At 39.3% G+C, this 14,984-nt stretch overlaps 1 long non-coding RNA gene across 5 annotated transcripts in view; it reads left to right on the top strand.

The window, feature by feature from the left end:
* Positions 1-14,219, top strand: part of LOC139079725 (uncharacterized) — an 85,078-nt gene extending 70,859 nt beyond the window's left edge. For 2 of the 5 annotated variants that reach the window (XR_011533611.1, XR_011533606.1), the window contains one exon: positions 13,646-14,214. This is a non-coding gene — a long non-coding RNA (uncharacterized lncRNA). Of the gene's footprint in view, positions 1-13,645 lie in introns of all 5 variants that reach the window. The other 3 variants (XR_011533610.1, XR_011533612.1, XR_011533608.1) reach the window with 3 other exon arrangements.
* Positions 14,220-14,984: the final 765 nt, after the last annotated feature.

The raw sequence follows: 14,984 nt of genomic DNA, 5'->3' as shown, positions 1-14,984 counted from the left end.
ACTGAGTCACTGGGATGTTCAAAAGATTTCTAAAAGCCATTTTCAGCCTGCAACATGGAAAGCACAACAAGAGGGACCTAGTGATTGGGAATAGTGCCCTTAAAAGAGAACTCTCTTGCTCTCTTTCTGCCACATGAAGGTACAGCTGGGAGACAACCGTCTGGAAACCAGGAAGAGGGCTTTCACCAGGCACTGAATCTGCCAGCCCTTGATCTTGGACTTCTCAGACTCTAGAACTGCAAAAACTAAATCTTTATTGCTTAAGCCACCAACTCTATGGTAGTGTATCATATGGTATATGCTATGCAATAGCAGCCCAAACTAAGGCAGAAGCCAAACCAAAGGAATTGTTTTCCATTGTGCATTACATGTTTTCCTTTGTACATTTTCTCGAGCTGTCACTCAATGTGGAGTGCATTTTCCACCCATTTCTGCATGTCTAATGTGTGCCAATCTTAAACTTCATACTTAAATTGCACTCTACCTGTAGAGCTTTCTCCAAATTTCCCATTTGAGTTAGAACTTCCTTCATCTTCGCTCTCAAAGCACTTTGTCTATTCCTATACTTTTGAGATTTAGTAAAGTGAATATGAATTTTTTGTTTCCATGCTTATCTTGCAAATCCATCTGTAACTTCCTCAAGAGAAAAGGCTGTGATTTATTCATCTTGCTCAACATGGCACACATCACATAGTAGATGTTCAAGAGAACCTCAATGAGAGAAAGAATACATGTTTTTTTTCTTTGTATTAAGCCTCTTACATCATCTAGCCCAGTACCTAACACATAGCAGGAGCTAAATGAATATTAGGTAAATATTGACCAAACAAAGTAGATTTCCATTGTTGCACAAACCTTATGGTTAGGATAAGACATTTTTCAATTTATCATGATTCAGTTCACAAAATTAGCCCTTTTGAAGTCTTTTCTGTCTTTGACCTTCTCACATCTCCTTCCAAGAGGCCTTTTGTTCCCCAGAAATATTTGTTATTCAGAGAAAATAATGCCTCAGGGTGACTAATTGTGTAATAAATGAGAAGAACCCAACATGGTCTTTCCACCCTCAATCTATTGCCAAGCATTTTTTTTCCTGTAGCCCATTGTGCTCAAAACACAAAATAATTGTATTAACCGGTGACTTTTGGGGGATGATATTTTTTTATTTAAAAGAAATGTTAATTTGCTGTTAAATCTCTTGTTGAAAGACTAATAGCTTAATGAACGCATTAAACATGTGCAAATTAGGTTTTTTTTGAATGCATTACTTAGTTTCAGATTGAAAGGGGGTGATACATCATCGTCATCTCTGTGGGAATTAATGAGGCATTAGGCCATCTCCTGTCATGGAGGCCAGACTTATGAATGATCTGCTGAATTGCACATGCAAACCTTGTCCTGTTCTCTCTTTCCACCCATTGCATACATCTTTTCTGGACCTCCTGCTTCTGCAGCCTGAGCTTTAGTACTTAAAATACAAATGTCAGTTCACCATCAGTTTGGAAGTGAAAAGCAGTCTATTGCAAGTGACAAATGTTGTTTACTGTTACTAGAAAAGAGGGTGGAACAATGAGTGCATATATTAACATCACAGGGGATGGGTTTGGTAGTCATTCAATTGCCATCTTGCCCTGTGAAGACGCATAACCTCTCTCCATTTCCCTCAATCACCCACTCACTCTCAGACATCTACATTAAAATAAAGAGCCCAAGGTAAAGCAAGCTATCTTAACTATAATAAGTGGCAAGGTGTTCTCAACTCAACAGCTTTTGTCACCAGCTCTCAATCTCTCCCCATCACAAGCACAGCTTTCTCTGCCTGCATTCTTTGATATATTTGCCTTATTCTGCGGTTCCCAAATCAGCAGTTCCAAACCTCCATGAAAAAGCAGCATTTAAAAGCCATCAGTGTAATTCCATGACATAAACTATCTCTTACTTGCATTTATTTTTATAATTAGCAGGTATGACATTTAATTCTGTTTCAAGAACCTTTGATAAATTTTCAGTGTAACTTGAGATAACTGAAGATGGCATGGCCTATTTAAAAACCAGGGGTGGAGATCACTAGTATGGATGTTAGATTAGCCATAGAAATAATATCTGTGCAGGACATGGAAACATTATAACAATGTTAACTAATATTTCTTTGTACTTTAAAATGCAATTGCTTAACTCTGTATGGTTTCTTTAAGAAGATATGTTCATACATATATACATATCCCACCCCACAGAACATAAAAATTTTCTCTATCTGCTCAGCTAGAGTTACAAAACTTCAGGATCTAATCTATGCCTCTCACTAGCCACCAAATCTGTTCATTGTCTTCCAAGACCATTTCTATTCATGATTCACACTTAATGCGTGTTGGCTCCTCTTTTATGACATAGTCCCCCATTCCAGCAATTCCCTCGCAGTCAACTTTGGGTAGTTCGCTTTCAGATTCAGTCCATTCTATTTAGCTATAGCGGTTCCTAAAAGCAGATTGGGACAAGTATGTTCACGTCCATTATCAAGGACATAGTTAATGGTAGGTTGAGGAATGTCATACTCTTCATCCAACTGATGGCTTTCTTTTCTTTTAATAGACACATACTTCATTAGTTAACATTGTTTGGTTGTAAGCAGCAGAAACTGACTCTGCCTAGTTCATTAGAATAAAAGGGGGCTAATAGATTAGAAGGGAAATGAGGTCGTTCACAAAATGGAGGAAGAGACTGGATAGTGAAGCCTTGGTGAAGCCGGGTACCTGAAGATTATTATAGATATTGACCCAATTTGCTGTTTTCCTGTTTAACTTGAGGGGTGACTCAGGGGTCTCGAGGATTTCTGAGCTTGTTTCCCAGAGGATTTGTGAGCTTGTTTTGCAGAAGAAAGAGAATGTCTTTGGGGAGGTTGCCATCACAAGAGGGCTGGCCCTCAGCAGCCCTTGAGGCCCAGAAGTCAGATTGCCCAGGGGCTTATTGGGAGTGACCCCTTTATTTCCCTGAAGCTCCTCCTGCCAAGTGCCTTAGCCCCATAAAACCCCCTGCTTTCTGTTCCTGGTGATCTAGGGAAGGAAGACAAATCCTCTACCCTCTGGGTCTTTCTGGCTGGGATACAAATTAAATTGACATGAGCCAGAATCACAGGAGAAAATCAAACAAAGCATTATAACATGTATGCATGGGAGACACTCAGGAAAACTGAGCAATTCAGCAAAATGGCCGAGTTGCCAGGTTAAATATCATCTTCAGGTAAAGACAAAGGAGGATGTTGGGGGTAGTGGTTTGGGACTTCAAAGGGGAGAAAGACAATTCACATGGAAATGAAAAAGTAAATGTTTGGTAGACAGAAATTTCATAAGAGTGGCCTTAGCAAGAACTCTCACAGTGTACCGATACCCAGAGTTATCTATGGTGATGGCCTGTCCTGGGGACAGGCCTTTTATCTTTAATTTCTTTTAGGCAGTTAGTGGGGAGGTCAAAGTTTCTTTCAGAGTCTTTTGTTCTGTCAAGGCAAAGAGACACATTTTGGGGTGGCCATTTTGATCCCCCACAGGGAGGTGTATTTGAGCTAACCCAAGCTCCCACTTACTCATTTTGGCCAATTTGAATAAATCTTTCTCCATTTCTAAGCACTGATGTCTCAGTGTTTGGCTTGCTGTGCATCAAGCATGCGAACATGAGATTAAGAGGCTTGGTATCATTAGGAGTTAGGAGTCAGGGCAGATCCCAAGACCTCAGCAATTGTAGCTCCTGGATCTTTTCTTAGGACACTGCCAATATTATGACTACATTTCTGAGATGCATAGAACTGTGGTCTTGAGAATCTGACTTGCATACAAGTCACTCCAGGACGTATATCTCCACCTTGATTAATAAGTTGTGGCCAAGGAGGTAGGATCACGCAGTAGAAACAAGATTCTGGGGGCTAGTCCCTCTGTATTGAGGACCTTGCCAGAGAAAAATATGAATAGGACAGTCTACTACATGCACTCCCATTCTGGAAGCATGTATGGAATGCTTCCTTTCAGTAGCCATACAAAATCCACACGTCAGCTACACCCCCCACTTCTCCCCACCCTCATGGCCACATTTTCTTCACCACTGCATTTAATGTATAAGAATAGCAGTGTCCAAAGGAAGGAAGTTTGGTTTCTTCTGGAATTGACATGAATTGATTTGACGTGAAAAGTCCAATTTCTTACTGTTATCCCACTCTCCGTAATTAATATAAAAAGAAAGAGAAATATTAACATGTATCAGATAACTTTCAAGATGTTGAGCAAGGTCTTTCAAATATAAGACTCTAAAGATCAAGGGATGATCCTTTCAGAGCCTCCTTTTAGAGTATCAGCTGTATTGGAGGCGATCAGAAAAATTTGCTTGGGCGGTGAATATTACTGCTTAAATGGTAACAATGACAATATCAAATATCGATCCTTTACTTCATTGATGTATTTTAATGCTTTTCCACCAATTATAAAAGTAATATATAGTCAATGGAGAAAAGTTAAGAGACTAAAATGTACAAAATATAAAAACATTTACTCATGACCCACTCTGTTCCCACATGGGCATTGCCACTGAGTTCTTCATACTTTGTGTACTGTCATGTAACCTTCATTGTTATTTTTATTATTATTTTCACCTAACGATATGTTGTGGACCCCATAAAATTATGTTCTTCTAAAACATTCGCTATTATTATGCATATATTGTATATTAATCATAAAGTAATTAGAATATACAAAGAAGCAAAAAGAAAAGTCACCAAGAATCCTACCACACAGTGATGGCTTCTTTAAAAACAATGTGCTATACATTCTTTCAGGTTTATTATAAAATGGCTTTAATGTTTGCAGATCATTCTACTGCATGAATGTATTTTAATCTACTTAATAATTCCCTTTAATTGAGTATTTAGCTTATTTTCAGTTTTCTTATCAATAACACCTCTGAAATTATCAGCTATATGCATATTCCATGTATATTCTTTTTCGAAGAAGTTTTTCCATTTGAATTCCTAAAAAGTGGAATTGTTTGTTAATGATACATGCATTTTTAAGTCACCTCTTGGTACACGTTTTCATATTTGTTTGCAAAGTTCCTTCAGATTTATTATATCATTTGATTCTCTCAATTGTGCTGTGAGGGAGCCAAGTGAGACATCATTATCCTCTTTCACAAGTGTGAAGACTGAGATTCAGAGAGTTTTGCCCAGATCATACGACCCTTAAGTGGCAAAGCCTGGCATCTATTACAGGTCCTTTGTCTCCAATTCATATTTAAACACAGATGTGCTGCTGACAGAGTAAAGATTCAGTTCTAATCCTAAAAGAAAAACATGTTATAATAAGATAGCTGTGTTTGCTGTCTACCTATCCTGGACCAGGCACTCTGTTAGATTATTTTAGATACATGAGCTCATATAATCCTCATAGCAAACTTGTGCAATTGGTTTTATTGTCTCCTTTACAGATTACAGGACAGAGGATTAGTGAGGTTAAGTGACCCCCTCAAAGACACAGAGCAAAGAGGTGGAGTGAGGATTCCAACTCTAATTATGAAATCTATGCTTTTCCCTATGCCCCATGCTGTTGTCCTTAATTACAAGATTCCTACCAAAATTGATTTTCTTCAGTTAAAGCCAATGTCTCAATGACCCCTGCTTTCACTAAGTTTGAGACAGAGAAGAGAGAGAGATGTGTGAGTGTGTAAAGAGTCAGTGATGGGGCCGGCCCGGTGGCCCAGTAGTTAAATGCACACGTTCTGCTTCAGCTGCCCGGGGTTCACAGGTTTGGATCCTGGGTGCGGACATGGCACCGTTTGGCCAAAGCCATGCTGTGGTAGGCATCCCACGTATAAAGTAGAAGAAGATGGGCATGGATGTTAGCTCAGGGCCAGTCTTCCTCAGCAAAAAGAAGAGGATTGGCAGTAGTTAGCTCAGGGCTGATCTTTCGCAAAAGAAAAAGAGTCAAGGAGAATTTGCTTTTAAGATCAGGCACAGAGTCAGCCAACGTTAAACAGGCAAGCTCTAAACTCACAAGATCCTCCAACTGTTTGCATCAGAGAGCAAGAGAAAAGGAAAGGGGAGCAAATGTATGGGCACAGGAAGTGTTGTGGTGGTAAATGTTTAACAACCAGCTTCCCACTGGGTATGTGTGGGAATGGGGGGGTTGTCATTTGTGGTGTTTACCAATCTCCCTGGTGAAAATACTCCCACACGAAGGCTGATTACAACCTACTGACTGAGTGTGTAACATCATGAAGGATGATTTTATTAAATTTTCATGACTGAAATTCTACTGGGTTTTAGAGGTCCAATTCTTGGAATATGATATTCATTACAATGAAAAATTAACAAACAATTCTTGAACATATGTACTTCATATCAGCAGGTATGCTAAATATTAGAAACACAAAGTGAAGTCAGACATGGTCCTGACCTAGAAAAAAAAGATTCTCATGCTAGTAGTGAGAATGGCATGTAAACAATTTAATGTGATATATGAGTAATAACAGAGGCATATCCTAAGAACGGTGATGATATATTAGCGTATTAAAGTGATCAGCTCCACTCCAGAAGGCCATCTGATTCTTCAGTACAATTTGCCTATAAATTTTGCCCCTTTTTGACATTACACAATCCAGAACAATCAAGAAAAATACTGTAAATAATTTGCATTGCATAAGTGATCTACATATTCAAAGATGTCTTATATCTTAAGGATGGCGTTCCCTGTCTCTCCACTTCTACCAAGAAACGTGCAACATAATGACATTCTCAGTGGCTCTTCTAACTGCATTAACTTTGTAGATGAAGATGGGAACTATTTTCAGAAACTTAAAAAAATTACCAAGGGAGGTACTTTCATCATTTATTCATATACAGGCTCTTTATTTTTTATTTATTAATGAAGTTTAGAAAATGGTTCTTGTAGATCATCAAGTGGCTTTCTTATAAAATAAAATATGACTAATCCAGGCACCAATGGTTCTGCTTCAACCTAGTGTTCACCTCTGGAATATACAGTTCTTCTTCTGGATCATAAAATACAATTACAAGTTGTATGCTTCTGGGTACCAAGCAACTAAGCAAAGGCAATTGATATAAGTTCAAAAAGCAAAGATAATTGTGCAGAGTCCTAACAATTTCATTTATTTGAAAATATCATTGAGTATATTTCTCATTCATTGAGGCTATTCCAAAAAAGGACTAAATAGTAATTTTATAGGAATGTTTTAGAGAAACTTCACGCATTGGGGTTTAAGGGGTGGGTTAAACTAGATCATTGTTTCTCAAAATATATTCTGGAAACTGGAAGAAAATTAAGAGCTGTGGTACAGAAAAAAAAAATACTATTCAAATAAATTTAGGAAACACCATATTCCATAACTCCCTCTTAAAGATTCACAATATATTTAAACGTTATAAAGAATCTGGAAAATTCTATAGTTAACAAATTAGTTTAACTTTGGTTCAATCAGGATTTTCCAAGTTGTTTACTTACAAGAAATTTTTAAAAACAGGGCACTATTTATTTATGACATATCTCTGCATCACACAAACACCAAATTTGGGTAGCTGTGGACTAGAATATTGGCTAATGTTTATTCTAACACTAACATTTTGTCTTTGTTAATTTCACGTATATTAAGACAATGGCTCAAACAATTTACAGTCACCTATAGCCAAAGAGTATCTGTTACAAAGGCTGGTCAGTGTCTCTCCCTCCTGTTTACTTACTTAGTCCAACTCATTGTTTAGATCTCCGTGCAACCACCACTTCTTCAGAGGAACAACCATTTTCAATTTTCAACCCATTGACCCTGTATAGCTCTTTCAAGATACTTAGCATTAATTCATGGCATTATCTGATTAATATGTTTCTTCCACTTGAAGCTGAAAATGCCATGAAGAAATAGTTTATTTTTTCCGAAACTTGCATTTGCCTTGGCTCGTATGATGTCTGCTGCATTATGGTTGCTTAGTAAATACCTGTCATATGTTTAAAGAATGACGATCCTCCTAGAAGTTTAAGCAGCCCTCCTCTCTGAATATATAAGTTCAATCTTGTGCAAAAGATTTTGTTAATGACTTAGATGAAGGCTTGACGACGTGTTTATCATTTTAGTAATTGGCACAAAAGTTTGAAAAGTGGGTACAGAATGATCAATGAGGGAATAAAACAAGTCTCATCAGGCTGAGTCAATGGACTGAATCCCTAAATCTGGCCTTTAATAGGGATAAATGGTAGGCCTGCAAAAATTTCCCCTGAACAATTACAGTACGGGAAAGATAGGGCTTAACAGCATGAGACTTTTTCCTGTAAAACAAAGCACACACACAAATTTCATTGATGCTTCAAAAGGAATCATGAATGAGATATTGATATTGCTGACACAAATGTTTCTTGACTTGGACTCCATTAAGAGGTATAACTCAAGATTTAGGAACACAGAGATACAGTATAATACTTTGGAGTTTAGGCTCTTGAGGTGACTTTCAAGCTTGGAATTTTAGTTCTGCCACTTAGCAGCTGCATAACTTTGGGGAAGTTACTCAATCTTTCTGTGCCTTGGTTTCCTCATCTGTAAAATGAGAACTTAGCTCAAGGTTGCTGTGAAGATTGAAAGAGTTAGTAGAGTCAAGGTGCTAAAACAGTTAGTTCTCAATAAATCTTAGCGATTATTATTAGTCATAATAGTAAGACTAGTATTATTACTGTTCCAGTATTTCTGTTTTGAATTTTGCATAATTAGTTTCAATCAAAGGGAGCATGAGAAGGAAGTCTGGTATATCTGTCAGCAGTGTGCACTCTGAGGTCAGGTAGACCTGAACTCGAATCCCATATACACTCTTACTAGTTGTATTAGCTTACACAGGCTACTTAACCTGTCTCTGTCTCTACTTCCTTATCTACTCTGAGTAACTGAAAGAAGTAAATGAGTGTCACCTGAGAGTCACTCAGTTCAGTGTCCACAATAAGTGCCCAAATACACAGTCAGTGAGAATTTTGGAGGAGAATAACAAAATGGTTGACTAAGAGAAGCCAAGCAGGAAACCTAAGACAGGGCAGACTCAGGACAATGTGCTCAATTATTAAAAATATTTGAGGGGCTTAGAACTTGGGGTCCCATCAAATAGGTATAGGCTATAGGGAGACACATTTTAAGAACAATATAAAAACGAAAGAAAATTTGAGCAATCAGAGCTGTCCAAAAATGGGATGGGAGGCCTCAGAAGGTGGTAAGCTTTTCACTCTAGGGGTCTTTTAAAGTTACACTGCACAATAATGTGTAGGAGTTGAATTAAATATTTTCAAGCTCCCTCCAAACTTCTGTGGTTATAGTTCTTAACATCCCATTAAATAGCCACATAGGAATGTTCCTTTGGGCAGAGATGTGCTCTGACTCCACCTTAATGTGAGACGACAGAGGGGTGGGGAAAGGAAGTTGATTTTGTTACCTCAAAAACAAATCTCCATTTCACCATGTGTTCCTCATACACACCTGCACAGTAGAATTTCTGAACATCTCGACGTATGATGCAGATGTTCTGACTCATTAGTGGTTTGGGACATTGACACCGAATCATTGCCACATGAGTGCTGGATATTGCACTAATGCTATAGAGCATCTTCCATTCTGAAAGCCTGCAAATCACATCAAAAGGCCACACTCAAAGCAAGAGAGGGCAGCTATGCTTAAAAACATTAAATTTCTCCTTAATTTGAAAGGGAGATTTCCGTGATATCCAGGCAAAGGCACGGAGGAAACCAAGAGAATAAAATGCAATGTCAGGCCAGAATTTGCCCTTCACACAGAGGGAAGGACTTAGCATTCAAGGAAAACAGAAATCAGTGGGTGGAAGCTGGCAGTGCTCTGCATATGAGTCGGTTGAATCACAATAATAAGCAAAATATAATAGCAACATTGATTGTTCTCTTAAAGTTTACTAGGCACCAGGCTAACCATTTTACCTGCATCGTCTTGTTCTTTCATCATGGATCATAAGATTTCTCATTGAGATGCATACGATTTTCAATATAATTTTCAAGACAAGGATACTGAGGGTTAGAGGGAGAACATAGACAAAAATCACCAAGCTCTAACATGGCACAGTCATGATTCAGTCACAACCGGCAGATTTCAAAGTCCATGTTTTCACTTTAAATCACATCACATCTTGCCCTCTCAAAGCGCCTACCTACTCATGTTCATCCAGTTCCCTCTCAAATCCTTCTCTTCCCCATCAAAAACATTCTACATAACCTATTCTAAATTACTCTCTCCTCTCCAGAGCCTCCCCAAGCCCTGTGTATGTATATGTGCCACCAGTCTGGCATTTAGGTCTGCCGTGAGTTATAGTTAGTTGGGACGCTAGTTTCTTCAATAATTTCTGCTCCAACCAAATGACAGACAATTATATATTCTGTGTATCTCCTGCAGGCCAAGCACATAGAATTAGTACTAGTACACAGAACTAGTACTAAACATAGAGTAGAACATAGAAATTATACTGCTACTACTTATCATATATAAATAATCGTTAATAGTTCTTGAGGGATTACTATGTGTCAGATCCTATTCCAAGCACCTTTCTTGCACGAATTCACATAGCGTTACAAGAAACCAATGTGGTAGGAATAATTACCATATCCATTGCGCAGAACATTTAAGGACCTTACATACTTAATTACATGAACATGTCTTTTCTTATCCTTGCAAACACCATGATTTTAGTCTAAGTTTTGCTCACTTCTTGCTTTTTGCCTCTTCTAAACCATCATTTACAAGGCTCCTGTAGTTAGCTTACAAAAGCTGAGGTTGCATGAGCCCATTCCCCTGGTGGTCCCATATTCTGGAGGAAAGAGACCAAACCCCTTAGTTAATTAATCCAGCACTTCCTAATCTGGCCTCAGTCTTTCCTGCATCTGTATTTTCCTCTCTTCCTCATTTACCACATGCCCTGAATCGCCTGGAAAGTTCACATCTCTGAGCCAGTTCTAATTATGTTCCTCATCTTAAAATGTCCTTTCCTGACCCTGTCTGCTGAAAAAAAGTAAATATTCCATTGAAGCCTTGATCACACCCAAACCAAGGTACCATCATCTCTTGCTTGGATGATTGAAATAGTCCCTTGCCTGATGTTTCTGATTCTGTTCTTGATCCTGCCCTCCCCAAAGAGTCCCCGACAGCGGACCAAGGGAACTTGTTTAAAAGGAAGTCAAATCACGTCATGGCCCGGCTCAAACCCTGTGACTGGCTTTTCATCATACTCAGAATATTATCAAAACCCCTCACCTTGCTCTCTGAGATCTTACATGGTCTGGCTCCTGCCATGCATTTGACCTTCCCTTCCACACACCACTTCTTCCTTCACCTCAGCCATGCTGGCCTTCTTTCTGCATCAAGATCATGAGCTCACTTCTTGTTCAACTATCATTGCCTTGGCAATCAATCCCTGTGATATTGTGATTTACAAAAAGAAACATATACTTGGTCTTCATACTGTTTCTGGCACAGAACTCCTAAAACCCTTGGAATTTCTTAAATGAAGAGAGTGATAAAGGTGTCTTTCGGGAGCTGGCCTGGTGGCGCAGTGGTTAAGTTCACACGTTCCGCTTCTTGGTGGCCCAGGGTTCGCCGGTTCGGATACCCGGTGTGGACATGGCACTGCTTGGCATGCCACGCTGTGGTAGGTGTCCAACATATAAAGTAGAGGAAGATGGGCACGATGTTAGCTCAGGGCCAGGCTTCCTCAGCAAAAAGAGGAGGACTGGCAGTAGTTAGCTCAGGGCTAATCTTCCTCAAGAAAAAATAAAAAAAACCTTAAAAAAAAAAAGGTGCCTTTTGTTGTGTTAATGAGGTGACTTGGACTTTTGGGAAGCACCTAAGCTCGGGGCTGGTTGCCAGCAGAATCAACCCTGTGATTAGAAGGTTAAAATGTCAGTCCCACCCCTCAATCTCCTGGAAGAAAAGAGGGGCTCAGTCACCAATGGCCAATGATTTAATCAATCATGTCAGTGATTTAATCAATGAAGCCTCCATAAAAGCTCAAACGGGTGAGGCCTCCACAACTCCCACTCTGTGGGTGGTTTGAGGTCGCTATCTGCCTCATAAGGCAAAATAGAGGGTTTATCTTCTGGGAAGACCAAGCCGTCTTCTCGTCTGAAAAATCCTCCTAGATAGTTGGCTTTGGCGTCTTCCAGGAAATAGGAGGGCAAGGATGGAGGCCTCATAAGTCTGAGCGTTCATTTGAGAGAGGACAGTGATAACCAGAAAGTCCAGAGTGGTGTGTTGCGTCTCCATAACTCATCACTGTTAACCCAGCCTGGGCTTCGTGTCAGTCATAGAAGTGGATTCCTTAATAATAAAACACTACAGTTTCCAAAAATAAAAATGCAAAAAGACCAAGTTTGGAGAGCTTCCACATTGGTGAATTCGTGGCAATTTGGGGAGAGTGGCATGCCTGGAGAGGGCAAGGAAGCTCCGCACCCTTCCAGACCTTGCTCTATGTATCTCTTCCATCTGGCTGTTCCTGTGTTTATCCTTTTAGAATACACCAGTAATCCAGTAAGTAACATGTTTCTTTGAATTCTGTGAGCCACTCTAGCAAATTTATTGAACCCAAGGGGGGGAACCTCTGATTTATAGCCAGTTGGTCAGAAGCACAAATGACAACTTGGACTTGTGACTGGCATCTGAAACCCAGGGGCGGTGTGGGTATGGGAACCTGCCATCTATAGCCAGTTCGATCTACACCCGGGTTTGTCAGAACCATAGGTGACAACCTGGGCTCGCAACTGAATTTGAAGGGGGAGGGGGCAGTCTTATAGGACTGACTCCTTAACCTGTGGAATCTGATGCTGTCTCTGGGTGGATAGGGTCAGAATTAAGTTGAATTGTAGGACAACCAACTGGTGTCTGAGCATCGCTTATTGGTGTGGGGGAAGCCTCCAATCCACATTGGAATTGATACCAGAACCCCTTTATTCCCCCACCTGGATTTTCAGATGGGTCTCTCTGATTTTATTTATATCTCTGCTGAAATGTCACCTTCTCAGGCAGACCTTCCTTGGCCTCCTTATTCTGAGTATCCCCTGCTCTTCCGTACATTCACTAACGCCTTACCTTGACTTATCTTTCTTCATAGAGTTTCTGCCATGTGAAATCCCAGTGTGTATTCCTGTGTGTACTTCTTTACACTCTGCCTCCTCACTAAAAAACCCTAAGCTCCATTAGGTTCAGGGATTTGGATTGTTTGGTTCTCTGCTTTTTCTTAGCAAATAATGCTTGGCACAAAAATAAAAATTTGTTAAAAGAATGAACGCTGTTCTATGGTATTTTTCTCTTTACTCTAAGAATCCTTATGTGCTTCTTATCACTTTTCTCCCCCTCAGTGGATAGGGTTGGCTCACTCATACTCCTCAATTCAAGACAAATTATTATGATTTGTCCACACAAGGACCGCTCTTGTTTTATTTATTTTATTTTCTCTTATCCCCATTTTCTTCCTCACATCATAGGCAATTAGTCTAATGTGTTTAACCAGCACCATTTTGTTTACATGAGTTCTTGTATGTATGTTGTCACTTTGTGGTTAATATATTTTTAATGCATATAAGTAAAATTTTGTTATGTTTCTTCTGTTTTCCAGATCCACCCGTGTTGCTTTTGCACACCTAGTATGCTGTGTTGCATGACCTTCTGGTGCCCCACGATGTGCAGCTGCCACATTTTACCTACCTAGAGCTCCCAAGAGGGTCTCTTACACTCCTTGTACCCAACCCTGCAATAAACACTCTCTTACTCATCCCTTTATATACATATATGAAAATTCCTTTCGAACATATACCCAGAGAATAAACTTGTCGGACAAGACTATTCCAATACTTAATTTGACTAGGTATAGCTGGTCTGTTCTCCAGAATGCCTGTACACATCTATTCCACAACCAGCAGTGCATGGCTGCTTCATATCCCCATATCCCTGGCAACATTTGCCATTATCGAGCTTTGACTTTTTCTCAGTGCCCTTTCCACATTATGGCACATACATCATACAGCACTTCATGTTATCAGGTCACCACTCTGTCATTCCTTTTAGCTTGTGTTTGTATGGGTGGAACTACACAGTTATTTTTGTATTCCAGACTAGTCAAGTCCCTATCACAAAATACAAACCTGGTAAAAATGTGTTGAATAAAAATTAAGCTCTGTTCCATCACTTCCATCCACTTTCATTTAGAATATTTATTTAATTTAAAAATTCTATGTGCCAAGTACTGTTGTAGGAGATACATATTTCCCCTAGATCTTTGAGGAAGTGCTTTCACTCCCATTAACATATAAGGAAACTGAAACTGAGCAAGTTTAAAAAGACTTAGCTGAGGTTTTGCCAGGATATATGTATCAAACATAGGATTTCAGTCTGGGTCTGAGTGACTCCAAAATCACTCAGACCCCCTTTTTTCTATTTATTTGGGTTTATGTAGTGGTAATGAGATAAATGCACCAACGGAAACTTGTTTCTATATTGCTAAATGATTACTCTATCCCTCCCCCACAGATAACATGATATTTTGACTGCCATAAACCACAGCTCATCTACTCTATAAGATAATGATATCCTACATTCAAGATATGTTTAAAGCCACCATCATTTACAATGATCTTTGGCTTTTGGGAGTTTTCATATATATATATATATATCTATATGTATATCTATCTATCTATCTATCTATCTATATATGTAGATATATACACATATATACTTTTTTTTTTTTTTTTTGGTGAGGAAGATTGGCTCTGCGCTAAAACTGTTGCCAACCTTCCTCTTTTTGCTTGAGGAATATTGCCACTGAGCTAGCATTTGTGCCCATCTTCTTCTATTTTGTATGTGGAATGTCTCCACAGCATGGCTTGATGAACAGTGTGTGGGTTTACACCTAGGATCTGAACCTGGGAGTCCTGGGGCTTCTGAACCAGAGCATATGA

Source organism: Equus przewalskii, chromosome 26 (assembly GCF_037783145.1).
Source record: "Equus przewalskii isolate Varuska chromosome 26, EquPr2, whole genome shotgun sequence".
Classification (NCBI taxonomy): domain Eukaryota; kingdom Metazoa; phylum Chordata; class Mammalia; order Perissodactyla; family Equidae; genus Equus; species Equus przewalskii.
Note: the sequence above shows the minus strand (reverse complement) of the source record. Positions and strands in the feature narration are given on the sequence as shown.